Here is a 21,479-nt window from a genome sequence, read left to right as displayed (position 1 = left end):
AGCCTGTTTTTTTGTTTTGTTTTGTTTTGTTTTTTAGAGAAGGAAAAAACAAACAAACAAACAAACGTAAATGAAATTGCTGGAGAGTAGTGGCCACTAATCCTATGCCTGACCTGGAACTGGAAACACAAGGCTTTCCTGAAGACAGAGAAACTCTGAATAAACGGGAAAAGCAAGTCGGTGAAAAGAGCAAAAGAAAAGTTTCAGAAGGGACTTTGTTGACATAGCACAGGATGAAAGAGTATCAAAGGTCTCTGTTTGGGCCCTTGTCTGGGAAAGCCCACATTCGCTGAGTGAGAGAAAGCTGTTTGCAGACATAACACCAAAGGGTTAGAGTAGGAAGCCACTTTTCATGAATTCAACGGCGGGGATAGGGGTGGGGGTAAGGTGGAGCTGCTTGGGTACACCAGGTGCCCGGAAAGCTGCAAAGGGCATTAGGTCAATATGCAAAAATACTTCTAGGTCAATATGCAAAAATACTTGTGATAGTTAATACCCATGTTGGGAAAGAAATTTTCTTGGGGACAGGAAACAAAGCCAACTGACTAATATACTCTCTCTCTAAGGAGAGTAAGTCTGACTTAATGCCTTCCTCGATTCTCTCTAAGTAAGGGTTTGTGAGGGCTTTGCTCGACTTTCCCCTGTTTCTGCTCCTGAGCTCAAAGCAGCTCTTGAAGAAAGAAATGTCATGTTTTGAAGCATGTTTGGTAGATTGGGAAAGGGCAACTCACCATTTGAAGGGGATTGTTGGAGTCAACTGGTTCTAGAGTGAGCTGATCTTAAGAGGCCAAGAGGAGAAAGGAAAAACCGGGAAAGAAAGGGTGAAAGAAAAATAGAAAGAAGTAAAGCAGTGTGACAAAAATGGCTGATCACTTACATGATAAATAAGAAGAGTAGAAGCGCTATTTCGCCAGCAGAGTGGCGCAGCGGAAGCGTGCTGGGCCCATAACCCAGAGGTCGATGGATCGAAACCATCCTCTGCTAAGGTGGTGGGTTTTTTTTTTTTTTTTTCCTTGAGGAATTATCTTCCGCGGTTGTGGGGAGAAGATGGCCTCTGTCTCTCTCTCTCTCTATATATACATACGCTTGATCTCTTAAAAGTCCTTTCAGAGGCTGTATCTCACTTTTAGATATGTGTTCAGCATTTTCCTTCTCCTTTCTCCAAATGTTTGCATAATTCCTTTCTCACTCATTTCAGAGGAAAGGCATATCTTATTTGGGAAGAAGAGGTGACAATTCCCATGTTAACTTCCAACAAACTACCTATCTTCCAGTGAATAGAAAATACACTGAGGTTGAATATAATTTTATATTTTCTCGCACTCCAAGGCAAAACACTGTTACAGACTTTTGCCTGAGACCATTGGTTATTGTAAATCATTATTGTCTTTTCGCTTCTACGGGAACCTCCTGCTTCTTTTCCTCTTTTGTTCATTTCTATGTATTATTTATTTATTTCATTTCATGTACTGTGAATTCTTCTCTAAAGCAATCTGTTACAATGGCCAAAAGACATCTTTTATACTCTCCTCCTTCCATACTTATGGAAACTAGACACATGGAATGTTATGAGAAAGAGAAGCAACAATGAAGTTAAATGTAAAATGGTTGATTCTACTTTGATAGATTAAAAAAAAATGTAAATGGTAGAAAACATTGGGGTACATTTAAAGCATTATGTGAATCAGAATTCCATGGGCAAACTCAGAAGACCAATAATCTTTATTTTGTCTGATTACCTTCTAGAAGCATTTTAACTAACTTTAAATGTCCAGGAAAGAGATTGGTTGAATAAACTGTAACATGAACTGAAAGAAGAAGCTCTATGGGGCTACAAAAGAGATATAATTTCTAGCAGATAGTGTTAAGTAAAGAAAGTGCAGATGAATATTATAGTAGGCTACCTTTTCTTCAAGAAGGAAGGGGAATTAGGAAAACATACACATACCTGTTTTTCTTTATGAAAAGAAAACATAGTGAAGATAAACCAGAAAACAGAGAATCTGGTTACCTAAAATGGCGGTAAGAGACTTGGGGGAAATAGAGTGCAAGGGATATGGGATGCCACTTCTCTGAGTTTACCTTTGTTATACCTTTAACTTTTGAAAGCGTGTGAATGTTTTACTTTTTTTTTTTTTTTTTTTTTAACAGAAGAGGTTCTCTGTGTGAACATGTTGACTAAATTCAAAAGGGTTTTAAAAGGTTTTTTGCTGCTTTAAAATTTCTGAGTCATCATTTTGGCAAAATAAATAACTTATGGTAATCTGAATTCCCAAAATCAAACATCAATTTCAAAAATCTCTACCCTGGCATCTGGCTTTTTGAATACTTCAGCAGGCCTCTAAAGTGTCCAGAAAAGAGAGGTAAACAGGATTATTTGACATGTTTAGGTACATGGGATTGCCAAAATGATGCTCAATCTTCTTTAAGCTATATTTTTGTAACACTAATATATATTTCAAAATTGTATAGGATTTCTAAAATAGTATAAGCTATTAATTATAGTTATGTTAAGTTATTGTAAACTGCAGAAACAACGAAATTTTCTCGTATAAAGCTACTAACCCAAGTAAACAAAAAATTAATTAAATATCAAGAAAATAATTTCATGTTAAACCAACTAATACGGAAGTTGTTTAAAATAGTTTATAACCAATGCTTGATGCCATATTCCTGGGAAAACAAAGTTCAGGTATATTTGGTCACATGGTTGGCCATTTAAACATTTTATAAAGGAATTTTATTCATTTGTTATTTTCTTTTTCTGTTTTTTTTTCTTTTTAAATGGTTTTATTTTATGTGCAAATAATGAACAGATGTTATACCCATAAATTTTACTTTCCAAAAACAGGAGCTTTTTAAAATAAAATCATGTAATAACTTGTAAAAGACACTAGGATTCCTCTGCTTCTAGATCATTGCTACGTTAGAAAAATAAAGTGTATTCCACCAGGAATCACAGATTAGAACTGAGTATTCTCCAAACCGGAAATTCTAGAGTACAGTGTCACTCCAGGCAAAGATTATTCAGTTCTCATCCCCAACATCCACAACTACCTATCAGAAGGGTTAAACCAGGTCAAAACAGTCCAGCATAATTAGGTGTCATTAAACAATGTCATTATGCTCTTCTAAGATGCAACTAAACCAAAACAGGAAATACTAAAATCAAAGTAACATTTGACACTGTCATACAAATTGTTAGTTCCTTGTTGTAGCCCCCCTTCTATAACATTAATAAAGGGAATATTTTACTGCAAAGAATATTTTATTTTATACATCACTAGCCATGAATTGTTGCCATTAGTTATTATGCAAATGCTGCCTTGTGTCATTATCCAAATGGCATAACCATTTTGCATCCACAATTCACTTCTATAGTTAGAAGTAGAATTTTCCTGATTTACATATGTACATCTGTCAGTGAAGATTTAACACTGGGATGCAATCTAACATTCGTAATATCTGGTGTTTTGCAGATGGCAATGTAGGAAAGATATGTTTTAATCACTTTTCATTTAAGTGACCTTATGTAAAAAATAAACTAATAATTTAGCAGTTCCAAGTCTGTAAAGGACATTTTCAAATGTACATAAAATAAATGGTTACAGAGATTTTAAGAAGCATCTTCCGTGTCTACATCCTCTTGTAACTGCTGTACCATTTTCTCTTCCAACTGCTTCCCTTTGCCTGCAAGAGGGGCTTGAATAAGATGGATGTTTGCTTGACTTCCTCGATATCCTAAACTTTCTGTAGCTCTTTATTTTTATTCAATCTGTTCATTATAAATTTAGCTGAGCATTTCTGTTTGATCTCTTCAACTCTCTTCATTGCATCAATAGTTTTATTCCGTAGCTCTTGCTGGTATTTGATAGGTTCATTTCTACGTTTTTCAAATTCAAATGAATTATCCACTGTAAGCTCTTGACCAGCTGCTTTCTGGAATGCTTTGATCCACCTAACTTGGCGAGATTGCACTTCTTTTTAAGGTGTTTATGACATTTAGATTTACAAAATCTGAACACCTTGCAATCATTGTGGATGAACATCATGCCGTGACCAGGGTAGATGGGCCCTGAACAGAAATAACACTTCTCGATACACATGTTGAACCTGCATGGGTCCCCACCAACCAAACACCAAGCTTGAGAGCTCATTTGTTATTTTCAGTGCATGCTTTCTGGTTGTATAAAAGGTTTCCTATGCAAGAAGGCTGATGCTGTAACAGTAGATTATTATGCTACAGTGTATTTTCAACAGGTAAAGAAAGCTTTTTATGGTTTGAATCTTCTAGAAGCATCAGAGAAAGACTGTTCTTGCCATTCACACTACAACAAAACTTTGGGACCTTGAACTTTGAGTTCATAATCTCACAACTGAGAAGGGTCCCTCCAAGCTCTTGGAGCTGTGTACCCACTGGAAACCTTAAGATAAAATTAACCAGAGAAATTTCTCCCAAGAAGAGGATGACATCCTTAATGTGAACAGTTTTTCTCAAGTTCACAGATTTAGATTTCTACTGTCATGAAACTTATCTTTGAATATTTTTTTCTTGCTCATGCCTCTACAAAAAATAGAAGTGGAAAAGGTGTCTGTTATGGGCACTTATGGTGTATACTCTTATTTGTGAAGGAGTTTATAGCCAGCTTTTTACATGGATAAACTTGTACTTTGATAGATAAAAGATGAAGGCCCAATGTAGGTAAGAAACTTTCAAGGTACATGCTTTGCCTCATAATCAAAAACAAAACATTGGTTCACACCTCTTAACCCACATCATGGGTTAAAGAGAACATTGCTGGAAGGCCTTCACTCTTCTAAAAAGACATCATTTGTTAGGTCCTTTTTCCATGGTTTAAAGTAAAAGAAGCAAGCAATGATTAGAAATATATCCCTCACAATAGGTCTTATAGCAAATTCTACTGTAAAGGCTATAGTTACACAATAGACTCTAAATTCTCTTGTGAAAGTTATGACAGAATTGGCTAAACAGAGAAGTATCTATGCAGCTGCCGGCACTTGTGGCCTATGGAGAAATACATCAAATGAAGATTACCTGGAAATTCAGTGGTAGAAGATTGACAAAGAAATTGCTCAGTCAAGTGGGTAAACTGTTTATCTAGCTGATCCTTTGATCTATTTGATTTTAGGAGGTTTGGTTTATGGGGACCTTGGGTGAGCAGCACACTCCAAACTCTTGGTATCATCCTCCCAATAGTCATAATAATACTCTCCCTGGTGCACTGTATTCCCTCAAAGGTTTTAAATGCTTGTATGCAGCCATCTCTAGAATGTCAAATGGTCTTTCTTCAACTGGAATAATAAGAGCTGAAGGAAATGTGCAACTATGAGGCCCCTTAACCTATGAATGATATACTGAGACCGGAAGCCCAAAATGATGGTAACTGAGAGTGGCGCTAAGGCCCCAAGTTTTGGTTACACTGTCACCTAACTGAGAACCTGACCAAAAAGGGGAAATTTTTTTAACAAAATTCTGGGAGGCCATTGTTTCAGACTAGGCTTATACACTAGGCCCCAACAAACCAAACCAAACCAAAATGGAGTCACTTCTGCTAAGACTTTAAGGAAACACATAGATTCTAGAACAAACCAGGTTTTGTTTTTTCTCCTGCAAATCTCTTTAACAAACATTTCTGAGAGCATAGATATCCACCCCTGAAGTTCCCATTAAATATTTTAACCAAATTCATTTCCTCTTGCTTAGAAACCACCAAGCTTCAGATGATCATGAAACAAAGGTTCCAGCCAGCTCCATGTGAAGACACCACCCTGGCCATCAAGAAGCTACCCTCCACTAGACAGAACAGGGAGAGAGTTCCATGATCCCCAATAGGTAGGGGCTACACTCCAAGGTAGCATGAAGCAGTTACAGAAAAAAGACCATCAGTCCCTCTGCCTCCCATAAAGATTTATGGGGATCACATCTCTCAGGGAGGAGATGAGACAGGAAAATAAGGTCTGGAGGAGGGAACATAAGGCCAGTTCATACTTCAGCTATAACAGGAAATATCCTCTCCATAGGGCACATGCTGTAAATGACTTTGTAACTTTACCTCATCTTCTCTGTTTACATAGGACTTCCAAAATAACAAATAGAATTCTCCAGGGGGTAAACTCCCAAAAATTCTGTAACTGGGGCCTTTGAGCCGCTGTTCAGGCCTGCTCCCACACTGTGGAGTGTACTTTCATTTTCAATAAAACCCTTTATTTCTTCATTGCTTTGTTTGTGCATTTTTGTCCAATTCTTCATTTGAGATGCCAGAACCTGGACACCCTCCACCATTACCAGTTACCTAAAATGGTGTTAAGAGACTTGGGGGAAATGGAGTGCAAGGAATATGGGAGGCCACTTCTCTGAGTTCACCTTTTGTTAGACCTTTAACTTTTGAAAGCGTATGAATATTTTACCTTTTTTTTTTTTTTTTTTTTGAGACAGAGTCTGACTCTGTCACCCAGGCTGGAGTGCAGTGGAGCGATATGGGCTCACTGCAACCTCCCCCTCTCAGGTTCAAATGATTCTCCTGCCTCAACCTCCAGAACAGCTGGGATTACAGGCACGTGCCACGTCACCCGGCTAGTTTTTGTATTTTTAATACAGATGAGGTTTCACCATACTGGCCAGGTTGGTCTCAAACTCCTGACCTCAGGCGATCCACCCACCTCAGCCTCCCAAAGTGCTGGGATTACAGGCATGAGCCATCGCACCCGGCCAACCTACATTTTCAAAAACTAATATTAAGGATGGGGAGTGGAGAAAACTAAGGTTGAAAGCAAGTTAAAGCAAATGAACTCAATTTTATTCCATATTATGACTACATGGAAAGGAAAAGAACATAATTTGTGGACAGGGCATTTGACAGTACACCTTCACTCTTTGGCCAAGAGAGTGAGGATGGTAGGGGGACAGGGGTGTGTGTATGGAGAAATGCAAACAAATCTTTAACTCTATTTATTTGTTTGGTTAGTTGTTACAAGTACCTACTGAATCTCTTTTAATGGATAATTTTTGTTAGTAGATGGGCAAAGCAATTCCAAAACTATCGTACATGTATTATATGATAGAGCAAGTGAGTAAATATGCTAATCTTGTTGGAATTAGGGGTTTCAAAAGGGACACATAAAAATATAGAATGGGAGAATGTAAGAAAGAATCCTGAAGAGACTAATGGATAGAAATGGGAGGTATGGAGGTGAGCTCATGATTTTTTTTTTTTTTTTTCCTGGAGACAGAGTATCTGTCACCTAGGCTGGAGTGCAGTGGCACAATCTCGGCTCACTGCAACCCCCGCCTCCCAGGTTCAAGCGATTCTCCTGCCTCAGCCTCCCCAGTAGCTGGAATTACAGGTGCATGCCGCCACACTCACCTAATTTTTTGTATTTTAGTAGAGACGAGGTTTCACCGTGTTGCCCAGGCTGGTCTCGTGCTCCTGAGCTGAGGTGATCCATCCGCCTTGGCGTCCCAAAGTGCTGAGATTAAAGGCGTAAGCCACCTCACCCAGCCGAGCTCATGATTTTTAAAATATGTGTATGTACTTGTATGGGCATGAATACATGCAAATATATGTGTATATGCACATACACATGTGTAAGTACATATGATTATATGTGTATACATATACATGTATTTCCTAGGTTTTTCCATTAAAAGTACCAAGAAGCAGATATCATAGAAGCAGTTAATACACTAAACCCCCAGGTATTCCTCTCTAATACTCTTACCCACTGAAAGAAGTCAGGAAATTACTGAGAAATGACTGAATTTTGGGCTGGGGCAGGGTAGATGCAAATTAAGTCTGGAACAACTTGTTATGCAGAAAATAAGAACATGTTCAAAAGAATGATTGTGGCACTATGGGGGGCCGAGGCAGGCGGATCACGAGGTCAGGAGATCGTGACCATACTGGTCAACATGGTGAAACCCCGTCTCAACTAAAAATACAAAAAAAAAAAAAAAAAAAAAAAAATTAGCCGGGCCTGGTGGCGTGAGCCTGTAATCCCAGCTACTCGGGAGGCGTGAACCAGGGAGGCGGAGATTGTAGTGAGCCAGGATCACACCACTGCACTCCAGCCTTGCGACAGAGTGAGACTCCGTCTCATTCCAAAAAAAAAAAAAAAAGAATGATGGTAGCAAGCTACAAGGATCCAGAAGCCACTCGAAGGGTTTTCCACTATGAGCAGGTATAGGCAAAGCGACCTCCAAAGGCCCAGGGAGCTGGGAGGCCAAACAAAGGTTGACAAATCCAGTTTCTCAGAAAGAAACATTTAATAAGGACTTACAAACAGAAGGCACATCTTGGGCTGCAGCCCCAGAGGGTGGATCCTACACTTGCCCTGCAGAAAGTATCCTTTCTATTGCAATCTTTTAGGGTAAAACATGAACAACTGATCACACCTCAGACTGTCTTGCAAAACCCATGGCCACTGGGGAAGTTAAATAAGCATCTTTATGAGGGGTTATTCATGCTACGTACATTGTTTTTGACCTTGCCGCAGAATGCCTTGGTATGCAGGAGTCAAATATTGGTCGTTATGACTGTTTTACTTCAAGATGGCTTTACTCTTGCAAGGCAAAGGCTATTTTCCCAAAAAGGGGCTCTCCCTAATTAAATATGGGTAAAGTTGAACACCAATATAATTAAGGACAATAATGAGTTATAAACCACTGGGGGAAAAAGATGTTGTGAGTCCATATCAAGGATAGGCATTTAAGTGAAATAGAGAAAAGGGAGGACTCTTACTTAAAACAGAATGTTGTGTGCAGACTAGCAAATAAGTAGGGAAGGCTCCAGGGAGCACTTTAAACTTTGATGATGCTCCCCTAACCTGCTGCATCTCTACCCTCAGTCCTCACACTTGACTTCCAAGCATGAGCTACGGTGAATTTTTTTTTCTGCCCAAACTCCATGTTCTCCTCCTTTTCATTTTCTACCCACAACACTCTTTAGCCCTCTCCTCTGCCCTCACTTTACTTGCTTTACTTCAGTGCTTATTCCTCTGATCTCAACTTAGACTTTAGTGAGACTTCTCTGGCTTCCATGATCTCAGCTTAGCTGCCTCCATCTATGATTCCTCAGCACCCAAATTGCTGTCATCATAATACCACATGTTTTAGTTTCTTTTTGATATCTCCCTCTTACCCTCTAGCAAGTTCCCCCAGTGCAGGGACCAGTCTTGAGATCTTGTTCCCTTTAGAGTCCCCATTGCTTAACACAGTGCCTGGTTCAGGATAACAGTTCATCAACACTTTGCTGGGGATAAGACTTTCACCTAGTTATGGTCTTCACCAGAACCCAGGATGGCTCAGTTTTACCTTTTGCCCCAAGGCTGTCTGCACCGGTTGTTCCCAAATTTCTTCTGCCTATTCTTCCTTCTTCACTAATCCCAACCCTGCTTGCTTTTAAAGAGCTCATGTTTAACCATGATTAAAATAGAAGAACTTGTGGAGTCACTGAACCTTTCTTTTGCATGGTGGGGATTGAATTCATGATGGAAAAGTTTCTAGTTCACATCATTTTTGGCCAGTGGCCTCTAGAGAAAGAGATCCACAAGTGTGATTTTATATATATATATATATATATATATATATATATATATATATATATATATATATATTTTTTTTTTTTTTTTTTTTTTTTTTTTTTTCTGATACAGAGTCTGGCTCTGTCGCCCAGGCTGGAGCGCAGTGGCTGGATCTCAGCTCACTGCAAGCTCCGCCTCCCGGGTTTACGCAATTCTCCTGCCTCAGCCTCCCGAGTAGCTGGGACTACAGGCTCCCACCACCTTGCCCGGCTAGTTTTTTGTATTTTTTTAGTAGAAAGGGGGTTTCACCGTGTTAGCCAGGATGGTCTCGATCTCCTGACCTCGTGATCTGCCCGTCTCGGCCTCCCAAAGTGCTGGGATTACAGACTTGAGCCATCGCGCCCGGCTGAGATTCTATATTTAGTTGTATACATTTAGTCATTAATTGCAGAGGCCTCATCTTCTGCTTCAGTGACCAGCACCTGGAGGAGTTATCAAAAGTTTGTGGAAATGAATGGAACATTTTGAGGCCTCACCCACAGTAAGCAAAGACTTATAAGGAACGTGTTTTCCATTATCCAGCCATTTCATTCCCAAGGCTTCACAAAGGAGAGCTTGTCCTCTCAGTAATCCTGACTCCTTTCCACTTCTCAGAAAGACTAGGTTCTGCTGCCCTCATCGCTGCTTTGCTCAAGGGAAAGTCTGGTCAGGGCCTGGGAGGTGCAAGGCCCTGGTAGTGCAAGTAGACATCTTTCTGAAAAGCTGTCATTGTCACATTGCAGGTCATGCATTGTCGCATGCGCTGCATTTGAGAAACTGACCTTTACTTCCCCAGGCCACACCAGCTGGGATGATTTTCACCTTTGGTGTTGGAAAAGATTTTCATGTCTTGTTAGTTTTAGACGAGAAACAGAATGAGGTCTCCCCATGAAAGTCTGAAATCTTCCCATTTGTTAGGATCATTCCCTTGCCACCTCCAGGGTTTTACAGTTTGGAATTCCAGGAGGAGAATTTTCACTGTCTACTGCTTCCGTGCTTGCAAGTCATGAACAATTCTTAGCCAGCCTCGTTCTGGGTTTGGTTTGCTTAGAAACTCAATGACGGAAGCACATTCTCACCTGTGCTATTCAGATGAGCTAAAATCCAAGACTTTCTCAAGTGTGTGTTTCTATTTGGGGCAAACTTCATGCAGAAAGTCTACATTCTGCAGGGAGTGTTTTTTTGTTTGTTTGTTCGTTTTGTTTCGGTTTTGTTTTTGCCCGCTAACCATCTGAGTTCACAAGGCGGTGAGCCTTCTTACAAATGAACTACATTCCCCAGCATCCAGGTTTTCGTTTTAGTTTTTAATGATAAATCGGAGGCAATATAAAATCAGAAAAAGCTCTCTCTTTAGGAAATAAATCAGCTTATAATTACATGTAAACCGTGATGCTTCCTCAAAAGACCTAAATGCTTTTGAAAACCAGTTATGGTGGTGTCAATTTCATTTGAATGCTTATAAGCAAAAGGAATTTAGGAACTAGAAAACTGATTAGCAAATTACCAATCCTGTTGAAACAGCAGTCCCAAGTAAAGTTACTTTGAGCTCTGTCCTTTCATCAGTGATAATTTTTTTTCTGCTGCATTTTCTTGGCATTCATTGTAAAGTTACAGGAATTATCTTGTCAAATTGTTTTCTGTGAGATTGTATTATCAATCAGAATCGGATAGGTTTCCGTTTTTTTTTTTTTTTTTTTCCAGACAGATTCTCACCCTGTTGCCCAGGCTGGAGTGCAGTGGCACGATCTCGGCTCACTGCAACCTCTGCCTCCCGGGCTCAAGCTATCCTCCTGTCTCGATTACAGGTGTCTGCCACCACGCCTGGCTAATTTTTGTATTTTGGCAGAGACAGGGTTTTGCCATGTAGCCCAGGCTGGTCTCGAATTCCTGAGCTGAGGTGATCCACCTGCCTCGACCTCCCAAAGTGTTAGGATTACAGGCATGAGCCACACTCCTGGTCTCACAATCATATAGGTTTTCAAATGTCATCAAGATTTATAAAACTTGGGCTGGGCACGGTGGCTCACGCCTGTAGTCCCAGCACTTTGGGAGGTCGAGGTGGGCAGATCATGAAGTCAAGAGATCGAGACTATCCTGGCCAATATGGTGAAACCCCATCTCTACTAAAAACGCAAAAATTAGCTGGGCTTGGTGGCACGTGTCTGTAGTCCTAGCTTCTCGGGAGTCTGAGGCAGGAGATCGCTTGAACCCGGGAGGCAGAGGTTGCAGTGAGCCGTCATCGGGCCACTGCACGCCAGCCTGGTGACAGACCGAGACTCTGTCTCCAAACAAACAAGCAAACAAACAAACTTGTCTAATAACTGTGCATAATTATAAAATTGGTAGCGTTCACCTTTGGCCCTGTCTGAAAATTAAAAAAAAAAAAATGATAGTGAAGGCAATGGGTGTCATTAATTGTACTTATTGTCATCCTTTCAGATGTATCACAGTTTAGAATGAAATTTACCCACACAAATTCTTAGATTCATGCATACTATAAACACATCCATGGAACTTTAGGATTTGAAACTGCCATTTAATCTGTAGGTCTTTAGCTACAAGTCATAAACAAGCTTGCTGTGATTCTAGTGCTTCTGACAGTTTCAAACCTTAAATGTAGTCCTTCAATATACTTAAAAAGAGCACAAAGACAATATTTTATCATTGGTTTACTTTGTGCATAGGCTGGAAAGGAAATAAAGAAAACAAAACAGGGCTAATGGAAGAAATAGAGAAGGAAAAGGGAATAGTGGGACAAGGAAAAAGAAAAATGGGAAGGCCAGACTGCCCTTGAGGTATGGATCATGAAAATCAAAAGATGTCATTAAGAAATTAACCCTTGTTTTCAAATTAACCATTGTTTTCAATATTAAGCTTTGTTATACAAACTTGAGCTTTATCGTATTTCCAAATATCTTTTTTTCTTTTAAGAAAATTTTTATCTTTTAGCTTGGCCCAACTTTGGGACATATTCCAAATAGCTCAAATGAATGCCAAAAGTCACCAAGGCCTGTTTGTGACCTATTGTTGTTTTCTGGATCTCTTCAAAGCCTGCAGGGTTCACCAAGGAAACTCTGCTGTGCTTAATGGCGCCAACATCTTCATTATGAGTAGGGTAACTGACCCCTGGGCCAAAGCATTGGAATCCGACTCCTGGGGTTTCTGCACTCCAGGCTACTGGTTCATATGTAAGCTCATCAACAGCCTAATGGGTTCTTAGTTCTTTACGGGAAACTGGACACTACAAAATGGAATATTTGAGTCTTCAACCTCTTCCTCTTTATCTCTTTATTCCCCGTGCCTGAAAATGTTGAATACTATAGAGGACGAATGCTTTGGGGATATAAAGTGTATTAAAAAAACTAATCAAAAGATTCCAGGTTGCAGTGCAGTGGCAAGATCTTGGCTCACTGCAGGCTCAGCCTCCCGGGTTCAAGCGATTCTCCTGCCTCAGCCTCCCTAGTAGCTGGGATTACAGGCGCATGCCAACATGCCTGGCTAATTATTTTATATTTTTAGTAGAGACAGGATTTCACCATGTTAGCCAGGATGGTCTCGATCTACTGACCTGGTGATCCACCTGCTTCGGACTCCCAAAGTGTTGAGATTACAGGCGTGAGCCACCAAGCCCGGCCCAAAGGTGATTTTAAAATAAATTGTGATGGCACAGCTAACTTTACCTATGAAGGAAAACAAAGGTAGATCTCTCAAGTGTGTAAGAAATTCAGTTTCAGATAGATTACTGATTTAAATACAAAACGTAAAACAACAAAACATGCAGTGGAAATTAATAAGAGAACTCAGAAGAAAAAAAATATTGACTTGGAAACTGTTACATAAGACATATTTGAGCAAGAATGGCTTAATAAAAATATGCTTCTATGAATGTCTACAAAAATCACAATAAAAATACAAATCATCTTAAATCAAATGTACACAAATAGGAAATTTACAGAAAAAAATGCGTTTGAAAAATAGAAACAAAAGAGTCTGAGTATGAGATGACAAGGGAATTGCTTTGTCCTGTTATGGTATTATTTTCATCAAAACAGTATCTTTAAGCTATTTTAATCCCTTGGAATCTTTAAGAATTGTAAAAATATTTTTATGCTTTCACACATTGCTTTCCAGTGGTGTTCTAAAATGTTTCTTTACAAATTTAAATCATTCTAAAGCATGTAATTGCCAGCATCTGATGAAATACAAATTAGAAGTGTCTAATGACTCAGTGAATTTTGTCCTTTGGAACCTAAAAGCTCACAACTTGGCAGGTACTAGAATTCTTTAAAAATATACTTAGCATAATTTTATTTAACAGTTGAAAATGTGCATAAATTCTTTTTCTATCTTTAAAAGATATTTCTATTCCACATCTGCCATAGAATTTTAAACCCACTATGTTACACGTTTATGCTTAAAGGCCAACTGATCACACCATCATAACATTCTGAAACAGATTTAAAATTGATATATAATTTTTAGTCATTACCAGTAATTATCTGTATTTTAAGTGTTTTTCCCCTGGTTTTAGTTGTTTTTAAATTTAATGGTGGTAGTATGCAATCAATAAAAAATGAGTGCATAATGTTTAAGTACTTATAAATACATAAAAATAAAATTGTGTTGAAAATATATCATTAAACAAAAGAGATAAAACTTCGCACACCCGTTAAACTCATGTGTTTGTGAGTAAGCGCTCTGGGAAGGAATGAGAAGGATGTGTAGAAATTGCATGATTGCTTCTTCCCATAATAGAAACTTAAAATCCAACGCTAGGTCCCACCGAGATTTGAACTCGGATCGCTGGATTCAGAGTCCAGAGTGCTGACCATTACACCATGGGGCCAACCTGCTATGGTATAGCTCTTCCTTTCTAAAGTCTGATTTGGTTTTCCAATGTCGGCACACCCCACCCTTCGCACCCCAGACCTTTTCTTCCAAGGGGTTCAGAAACTTGGTGCCCCCTCGGGCCTCTGTTTCTGCACTGGAAAAAAAGTGAAGTTGTCGAACAAAACCGAGCCCTTACCGTGTGCCAGGTTTTGTGACTAGTGTTTTGTATTGTTACCTCATGAAACGCTCACAGAACCCTGGTGAGATGCGAACTATTGTCGTTATTTTACAGGTGAGGAGCCTGTGAGAGACCTGAGATCTTTCATTCTGCTTTGTTATCAGATCCTATTGCTTTACAAAAATCGTCGTTTATTAGGGTGGTGTATGGAGCTTTTGAGGACGTGCATGGAAAGATTTCCCAAAGTCGCAGAGGAGACGTTGGTGTTTACGGAAAACCGAAATAAGTGAACTTGCAAGACGAGACTGGAGGAAAATCCCAGCATTCCTGGGAGCTCAACTGAGGGGGCGAAGGGAAGGGGGAAAGCCCCTCGGGAGTTTCCCAGGACAGCGCGCGGCCCCACGGGCCTCCTACTGCCGGCTCACCAACCAGAAATATACGCAGGGGAGACTCCCAAACGGACACAAAAAAGATTCTCCACCCCTGCTTTGCCTAGCCCCTTTTTCGCACATACACGGGAGCCCGTACTGTGAAAATCCACCCCCTACACCACAGCTGATTGCTGTGATGGGTCTCTGGAGATGTTCTCAGTCGGCCCTACCCTAGCATCTTTATAAACGCCTCCTGGTGGCTTTTAGCTGACTAGGAGCGCCACGATATTCAGTACACATTTAGAAGCGAGTGTTTCAGCAATTTCCTTAATAGTAGAGAGGAATTCAGCTCTGCTCCAAGTAGTTTAACCTGGATTCGACGCCTGTTCAAGGAGCGCGTGCTTAGTGCAAATTGAATCTAATAGTTTGCAGGTTGGGGCTGGTTTCCGGGATTTCAGATTTTTAAACGGACACACGGACACGCTGGAAGTGGTGTTCGAGGACCAAAGGCGCCCTCTTGTGGATGATAAGGAGCACCGCCCCCACCCCCCAGCCCCCGACGCCAAACAAACAAGAAAACCACAACCCAGTAACTCTCCCTGCAAATAATACAGACTTCTTTTATCAGGATTCCTGCTGGATTTATTTGCAACGGAATTTTTGCAACTGGCTGTCATTAGGCAAAATCTTTAAATTCAGTGTTTTCTGGAAAGCTGGGTTGGGAGTGTTCCTCAGTCTTAGACTAGGTCTGTGAGAAACAAATTCACCGTCCAAACACAAAGAATGAACTCAGAGACCCGGAGAATAGCAAAAGTGAGAGTTTAACGACGGTCTTGAAAGATTGGTTGTCTGATGAGCAGGCACACCCAGCACACTTTGAACAACTAATTTATGCCCTAGTGCGCAGGTCCCTCCCCGGGTTCCTCATAGGGTGAGTACTATGGGGTCACAACCTTCCCAGATGTCGCCTACAGATTGTTGAGTAGAGGCTTTAGGCGTTCCTTTAGGGTTGTCTTGCTGCATTTTTGTTGCAGCCCACAAAGAATTCCAATCCTAGTTAGCTCAGGGGCTCTTCAAGTATTTGACTCATGACCTAAGTAGCTGGGCAGGCTGATAAGAACAGACAAAACGAGCTATTTTGCAGACTAGTAAACTTTCATCTTAGACTGAACTTTGGTTCGAGTGAGGGCAACTAAGCGGCGGCGGGAAAGAGAGAGGGCCCGACAAGCAGGCATCGCTATTCAAGCAGGGGCCTCGTATATCCTGTTTCTTCTGTATTTTGCTTACCTAAGAAGATTTAAGGCACTTTGTCTTAGAAATGGACCGCTGTATACATTATTTCCTTCAGGTCCAGGATGGTCAAGGACAGTTCCGTTTGCACAGAGGTGGCAGGAAACTCTCAGGAGAGAGGGTAAAAATTCTCCAAGGCAGATTCCAAACTTTCAAACCGTGATGGAGACAAGAAAAGTTCCTTAAAACAAAACAAAACAAAACAAAACATAAAAAAGTCCTTACAAAGAGGATGATTTCAAACCTGAGTGGAGAAAGTTCCATAGATTTCTTGCCCCTCTACATAACCAGCCAGACAGGAATATACTAGTTCAATCACAATTTCCAATGCGAAAGAGGAAAATAGTTCCAATTGTTTTTTTGTTTTGTTTTGTTTTTGTTTTTGTTTTTTTGAGACAACCTTCCTCTGTCACCCAGGCTGGAGTGCAGTGACCTGATCTTGGCTCACTGTGTTGCAACCTCCGTCTCCCGGGTTCAAGCGATTCTTGTGCCTCAGCCTCCCAAGTAGCTGGAATTACAGACGTGTGCCACTACACCCAGTTAATTTTTGTATTTTTAGTAGAGACAGGGTTTCATTATGTTGGCCAGGTTGGTCTCGAACTCCTGACCTCAAGTGATCCACTGGCCTTGGCCTCCCAAAATGTTGGGATTACAGATATGAGCCACTGAACCCCGTCCCAATGTTCTTGACCTTGTGGGGTTCCTGATAGGTTAAAAAAAAAAAAAAGTGCACCACGTGTAGTACGGTGCCTGTGTCTTGAGCAGTGACTTCTGGGTTAGCATAAAGAATACATCTGTGCTTTTCCTGTGCTATCTCCCATAGCCTTCTCAGATTCTCATTCTCAGACCAACTGTGATGAGAGCAGCAAATTGAAACTCTATTGAGCATGGTGAGAGTAAGTGCTGGGTTCAGAGGTTACTGTCTTCTCCCTGTATTCTCAGAAAGGACGCAGAATTTATCAGCTTAAATCTTTGCTTTTTGGTAGCAATAAAAAATCTTCAATTTAATCCAGAATGTTTAGTTACTACCTTCCCGAGGCTAGGCTGGTGTCAGGCCCTGGGCTCCCTACAACCGGTAAGTACCCAAACTAGGCATGTATGGACTTCTGGACCACTGGCCAAGAATGTAGTGAAAGGAACCTTCCGTCCAAGGTGAATTATCTTCCAAAAACGTGAAAAATATAGTGATCTAATCATATACCTCCCATCCCTACTTTAGCTATTAACTGAAAGCCCTCATTAAGACACTGTCATAATTGAAATTCATCCCAGGGAGACTTCTGCTCCAGTCTTGGGCGAAGACTTGTTCTTAGAGTGGATGTAGACTTGGGATCAGTGAAGGAAAAAGAGTGAAAAGAAACTTGTGAAGAAGCAGAGCAGAAAGATGTGTAACCAAGTGGAGACAGGCTACCCTGGGTTCCAGGATAATCAAATCACATTAGATAAAAGTTTATGCACTCAGCAAGTATTTTTGAACTCCTAACATGAGCCAGGCACAATGAAACTGAGAAATGAAAGGTGAAAAAGACCACAGTATTGATCTCTCCCCTAGGAGAACTTGCTGTCTAGAGTAAGAGGGAGAGCTTATTAAATGAGAATTAAATTATGAGGTGGTGTGAGAAGGAAATTTAGGGTGTTGAAGAGACATAGATGGGCATGTAAGCTCCTGTAAAGGGAGTTCAGTGAAGGCATCAGTAAGAAGGTTGGAAGGTCTAAGTTAATATTTGAAGAATGAGTAAAAGAACTAGCTCTCATAACGTGAGGGTAGAGGGGAGGACAAAAATGTTTTGCAGGTACAAAATGAGAAGAGAGGGAAAAATTAAAGAATAGAAATAATTTTACCATGGCTGGTGACTAGAAGCTAATTTTGGGCTCTGTGTGTGGCAGGAATGGTGATGGATGAGGCTGGAGATGTGTGCAAGTTAGGGCAGCAATCACGCAAATGTAAAAAGCTGTCTCAAGCAAAAGGGAAAGGACTTGTGTGACAGTCTCTAAGATGACAGCAAGGCCTGTGCGCTGATGAGCTGCTACCGGCAGTTTGAACAGTACCATGCCTATCAACTTAAAGTGCAGAGGCTTTACCAAAAGAAAGAACTTAAGAAATTTGCAACCAGGATAGGATGAGGTGGCCTGACCATTTGCTAATCCATTACACTTTTCATGTGTGGGCTTGAATCCCATCCTCACTGAAAGCGTTCCATGGAAAGAGTGAAGCCTGGAGGGAGAACAGTACCACTACAAGTTTGTTGACCTCAAATCAGGTATTTATCGCTTCTCACGTCAGACACCTTTTTTTCCAGTGATAGAGTAATGTGGTCATTCTTTTAAAAACAGGCGTTTATTTATTATGCACACATACATTCCTTTCTAGGAATCAAGACATGGGGAGACATTTCAGACAGGTGCCTCTCTCCCATACGCGTCTGGGCACAGGTTACAGAATTGGGGAGTTGTTCCTGGTAGTGTTGATAGTGCACATGGGCTTGCTTCCACAGGTGGTCTCACACTTCTGAGGACTAACATAGATACTACTGCTAAGCAGATACTATGAACGTATGGTGGACTGGATTACGAGGAAGCACTCTAGTTTTGAGAGAAAGATTACTGGGAGAAGTGAGAAAAGAAACAGTTAAGAAGGTCCCACCGAGATTTGAACTCGGATCGCTGGATTCAAAGTCCAGAGTGCTAACCATTACACCATGGGGCCCCACATGAACCTCTTTGATAAGCTTTTCTTCTGACAAGTATTTATCCCTGAGTCACTAGCTCTTAACTGCTAAATATAAAACAATGGGCTTTTAAACAAAACTGTACTGCCCTCTACAGGAGTATTTTGGAAATGCTTGGGTGTTTTGTTTGTTTCAATGATTAGGGTACAACTGCCTTTCACAGGTCAGAACCAGAGATGCTGGAAATCTTGCAATGCTCAGGACAATACTGCATAAAGAATTAACCATAGGAGTGCACAATTTTTGCAAAACGACCTTGGATCTTTCATCTAGGTTTTCTGGGGCCTTTTCTAACAGTAAAATCCGTGCTCCCATGCTTGTTTGTACTCTCCCACTGAATCATCCTCTCACATACAATTGCAATGCTGTGTAGGACCTTGCTAGGGTTTTGACTTTTATTCTGAAATGAGAAGTCACAGCTTCTGGTTCGATGTCCTGAGAGACTCACCTTCAGAATCTTGAGCTACTCTATGACAAGTCTGACCACTCTGAAGCCACCATACTGTTAGGTAACTCAGGCCACACATGTAGATGCTCTGGCTGGTAGTCCCAGTGCCACAGTCAGCATCATTTACCAGTTATATGAGTGAAGAGGCTTCCAAATGATCCCAGTCCTCAGTGGTTATCCCAAGAATCGCCCTAAACTGGTGAGTTTATACCTGATGCTTCAGACATCTTGGAGCAGAGGTAGCAATCCCTGCTGTGCTTTGTCCAATTTCCTGACCACAGAATCCATGAATATAATATGCTTGTTTTATGCCATCAAGTTTGGGGCTAGCTTGTTATGCAGTAATAATAACCAGAATAACTCCAGAAACAGGAATTGTATCTATCTACTGTGAAAAGAAAATAAATCTCAGGACCCCAAATCACTAAAATAAAGGGAAAAGTCAAGATGGGAACTGTGACAGGCAAACCTGCCTCCCATTTTATTCCTAAATAAGATAGCTACAAAGTTTTTTTTGGTCTTGTTTTGTTTTTCTGCTTTTGTTTTTGTTTTTTTGTTTTTAAGCTACATACCTCCCTCTCAATTTGCCCACAAAGAAATTCTTTGTGGACCTCAAGATCTTTACCCTAAAACAGTTCTGTTGAATTTCACCCTGGCAATGGAAGTTCATAGCTTATCTTCACAGAGGCAGGACAGAAAGTCATCCCTCTGTTCACCTGAGACAAATGCACATCTGATTGCTTCTTCTGCCCTATTGTTTATGTAAAAATGCAGATTCACTAAGAGGACTAAGGAATAAGTGATTATTTCTCTATCCGTCCTCACATGTAAATTGTGTATTAAGGGAAAGGCTAATCAGAGACTCGAAAGAATGCAACCTTTTGTCTCTTATCTACCTATGACCTGGAACCTTCCCCCTACCCCACATTTTGAGTTGTCCCTTTCCAGACTGAACCAATGTACATCTTACACATATTGACTGAAGTCTCATGTCTCCCTGTATAAAACCAAACTGTGCCCCTACCACCTTGGGCACATGTCGTCAGGAGCCCCTGAGGCTGTGTCACGGACGTGTCCTTAACCTTGGCAAAATAAACTTTCTAAATTGATTGAGACTGGTTTCAGATACTTTGGGTTCACACTACTCTCTGTGTTGCCCAATAAGCCTGTCTCGTATTTTTTGCCACCATAAATAATGCCTTAGTGAATATCGGTGTTCATGTTTCCTTTGTTACGTATCTTCCAAAATGGTGTTTACAAAATTGTTGGCCTGGGAGTCTGAAAGAGTGGGATAAAATGTGGAAAAGTAAAAAACTTTAAGTAGATGATTAGAGATAAGAAAATCCTCCCAAAGATACCCTCTATGTGCTATGTACTGTTATCATAGGAAGCAACAATGAGACATTTGTTGGGTATCATTCACTCAGTATGCATTTCAGGCACTGGTCTTGGTGATGGGGTACGGCTGAGAACAAGACTCCTTTATTAGAATTTATCCCTTTATGCATCATTGTACAAGAATATCATTTGCTTTCCTAGATCTAGATCTTAGCAGGGGCAGAAACACTTTCTCTTTCTTATTTTGTGGTGCATTTTTTCAGCAGCTATTTAGAAAACGTGCAGGTTTTTGAGGCTAAGAGCAAAAAAGGTGGACAATGAAGCTCAAAACTTCTTACCCACCCCGTGGCTCTCTTTGCTCCAACCACTATGGCCTAACCTGCTGTTCCCAGAACATGCTAAGCAGAGGCCTGCCTCTGTTACTTTGCACTCATAGTTCCTTCTGCCCCAAACAGCTTCCCCCAGATAGCAATACTCTCTCACTACTTTATGCCAATGACAGTTCAGTGAGACCTCATTTGTATACCCTCCTTAAAAATGCAATCTCCAGTTCCCTGTCCCCTTTCCTGCTGTGTTTTTATCTAAACCACTTATCAAGGTGATGACATGTTATGGAATTTAATCCCACCTCAAAGTACCACAAGAACAGGAATTTTAGCAGGCTATTTTCACCATGTATTCTCAATGCAAATATATTTTCTCTCATATATTAAGTG

General features: G+C 40.6%; 3 non-coding genes and 1 pseudogene across 3 annotated transcripts; 1 reads left to right on the top strand and 3 right to left on the bottom strand.

Annotated features, from left to right (window-relative positions):
* Positions 1 to 912: 912 nt before the first annotated feature.
* Positions 913 to 984, top strand: TRNAM-CAU (transfer RNA methionine (anticodon CAU)). Its single transcript has one exon. It is a non-coding gene; the product is annotated as a tRNA-Met (tRNA).
* Positions 985 to 3,616: 2,632 nt separating this feature from the next.
* LOC105491650 (probable ribosome biogenesis protein RLP24 pseudogene) lies at positions 3,617 to 4,106 on the bottom strand (annotated as a pseudogene).
* A 10,247-nt stretch (positions 4,107 to 14,353) lies between these two features.
* On the bottom strand, positions 14,354 to 14,425 carry TRNAQ-CUG (transfer RNA glutamine (anticodon CUG)). Its single transcript has one exon. It is a non-coding gene; the product is annotated as a tRNA-Gln (tRNA).
* A 4,458-nt stretch (positions 14,426 to 18,883) lies between these two features.
* TRNAQ-UUG (transfer RNA glutamine (anticodon UUG)) lies at positions 18,884 to 18,955 on the bottom strand. Its single transcript has one exon. It is a non-coding gene; the product is annotated as a tRNA-Gln (tRNA).
* Between the last annotated feature and the right edge of the window lie 2,524 nt (positions 18,956 to 21,479).

This window comes from Macaca nemestrina, chromosome 5 (assembly GCF_043159975.1).
Source record: "Macaca nemestrina isolate mMacNem1 chromosome 5, mMacNem.hap1, whole genome shotgun sequence".
In the NCBI taxonomy this organism is placed as follows: Eukaryota; Metazoa; Chordata; class Mammalia; order Primates; family Cercopithecidae; genus Macaca; species Macaca nemestrina.
Note: the sequence above shows the minus strand (reverse complement) of the source record. Positions and strands in the feature narration are given on the sequence as shown.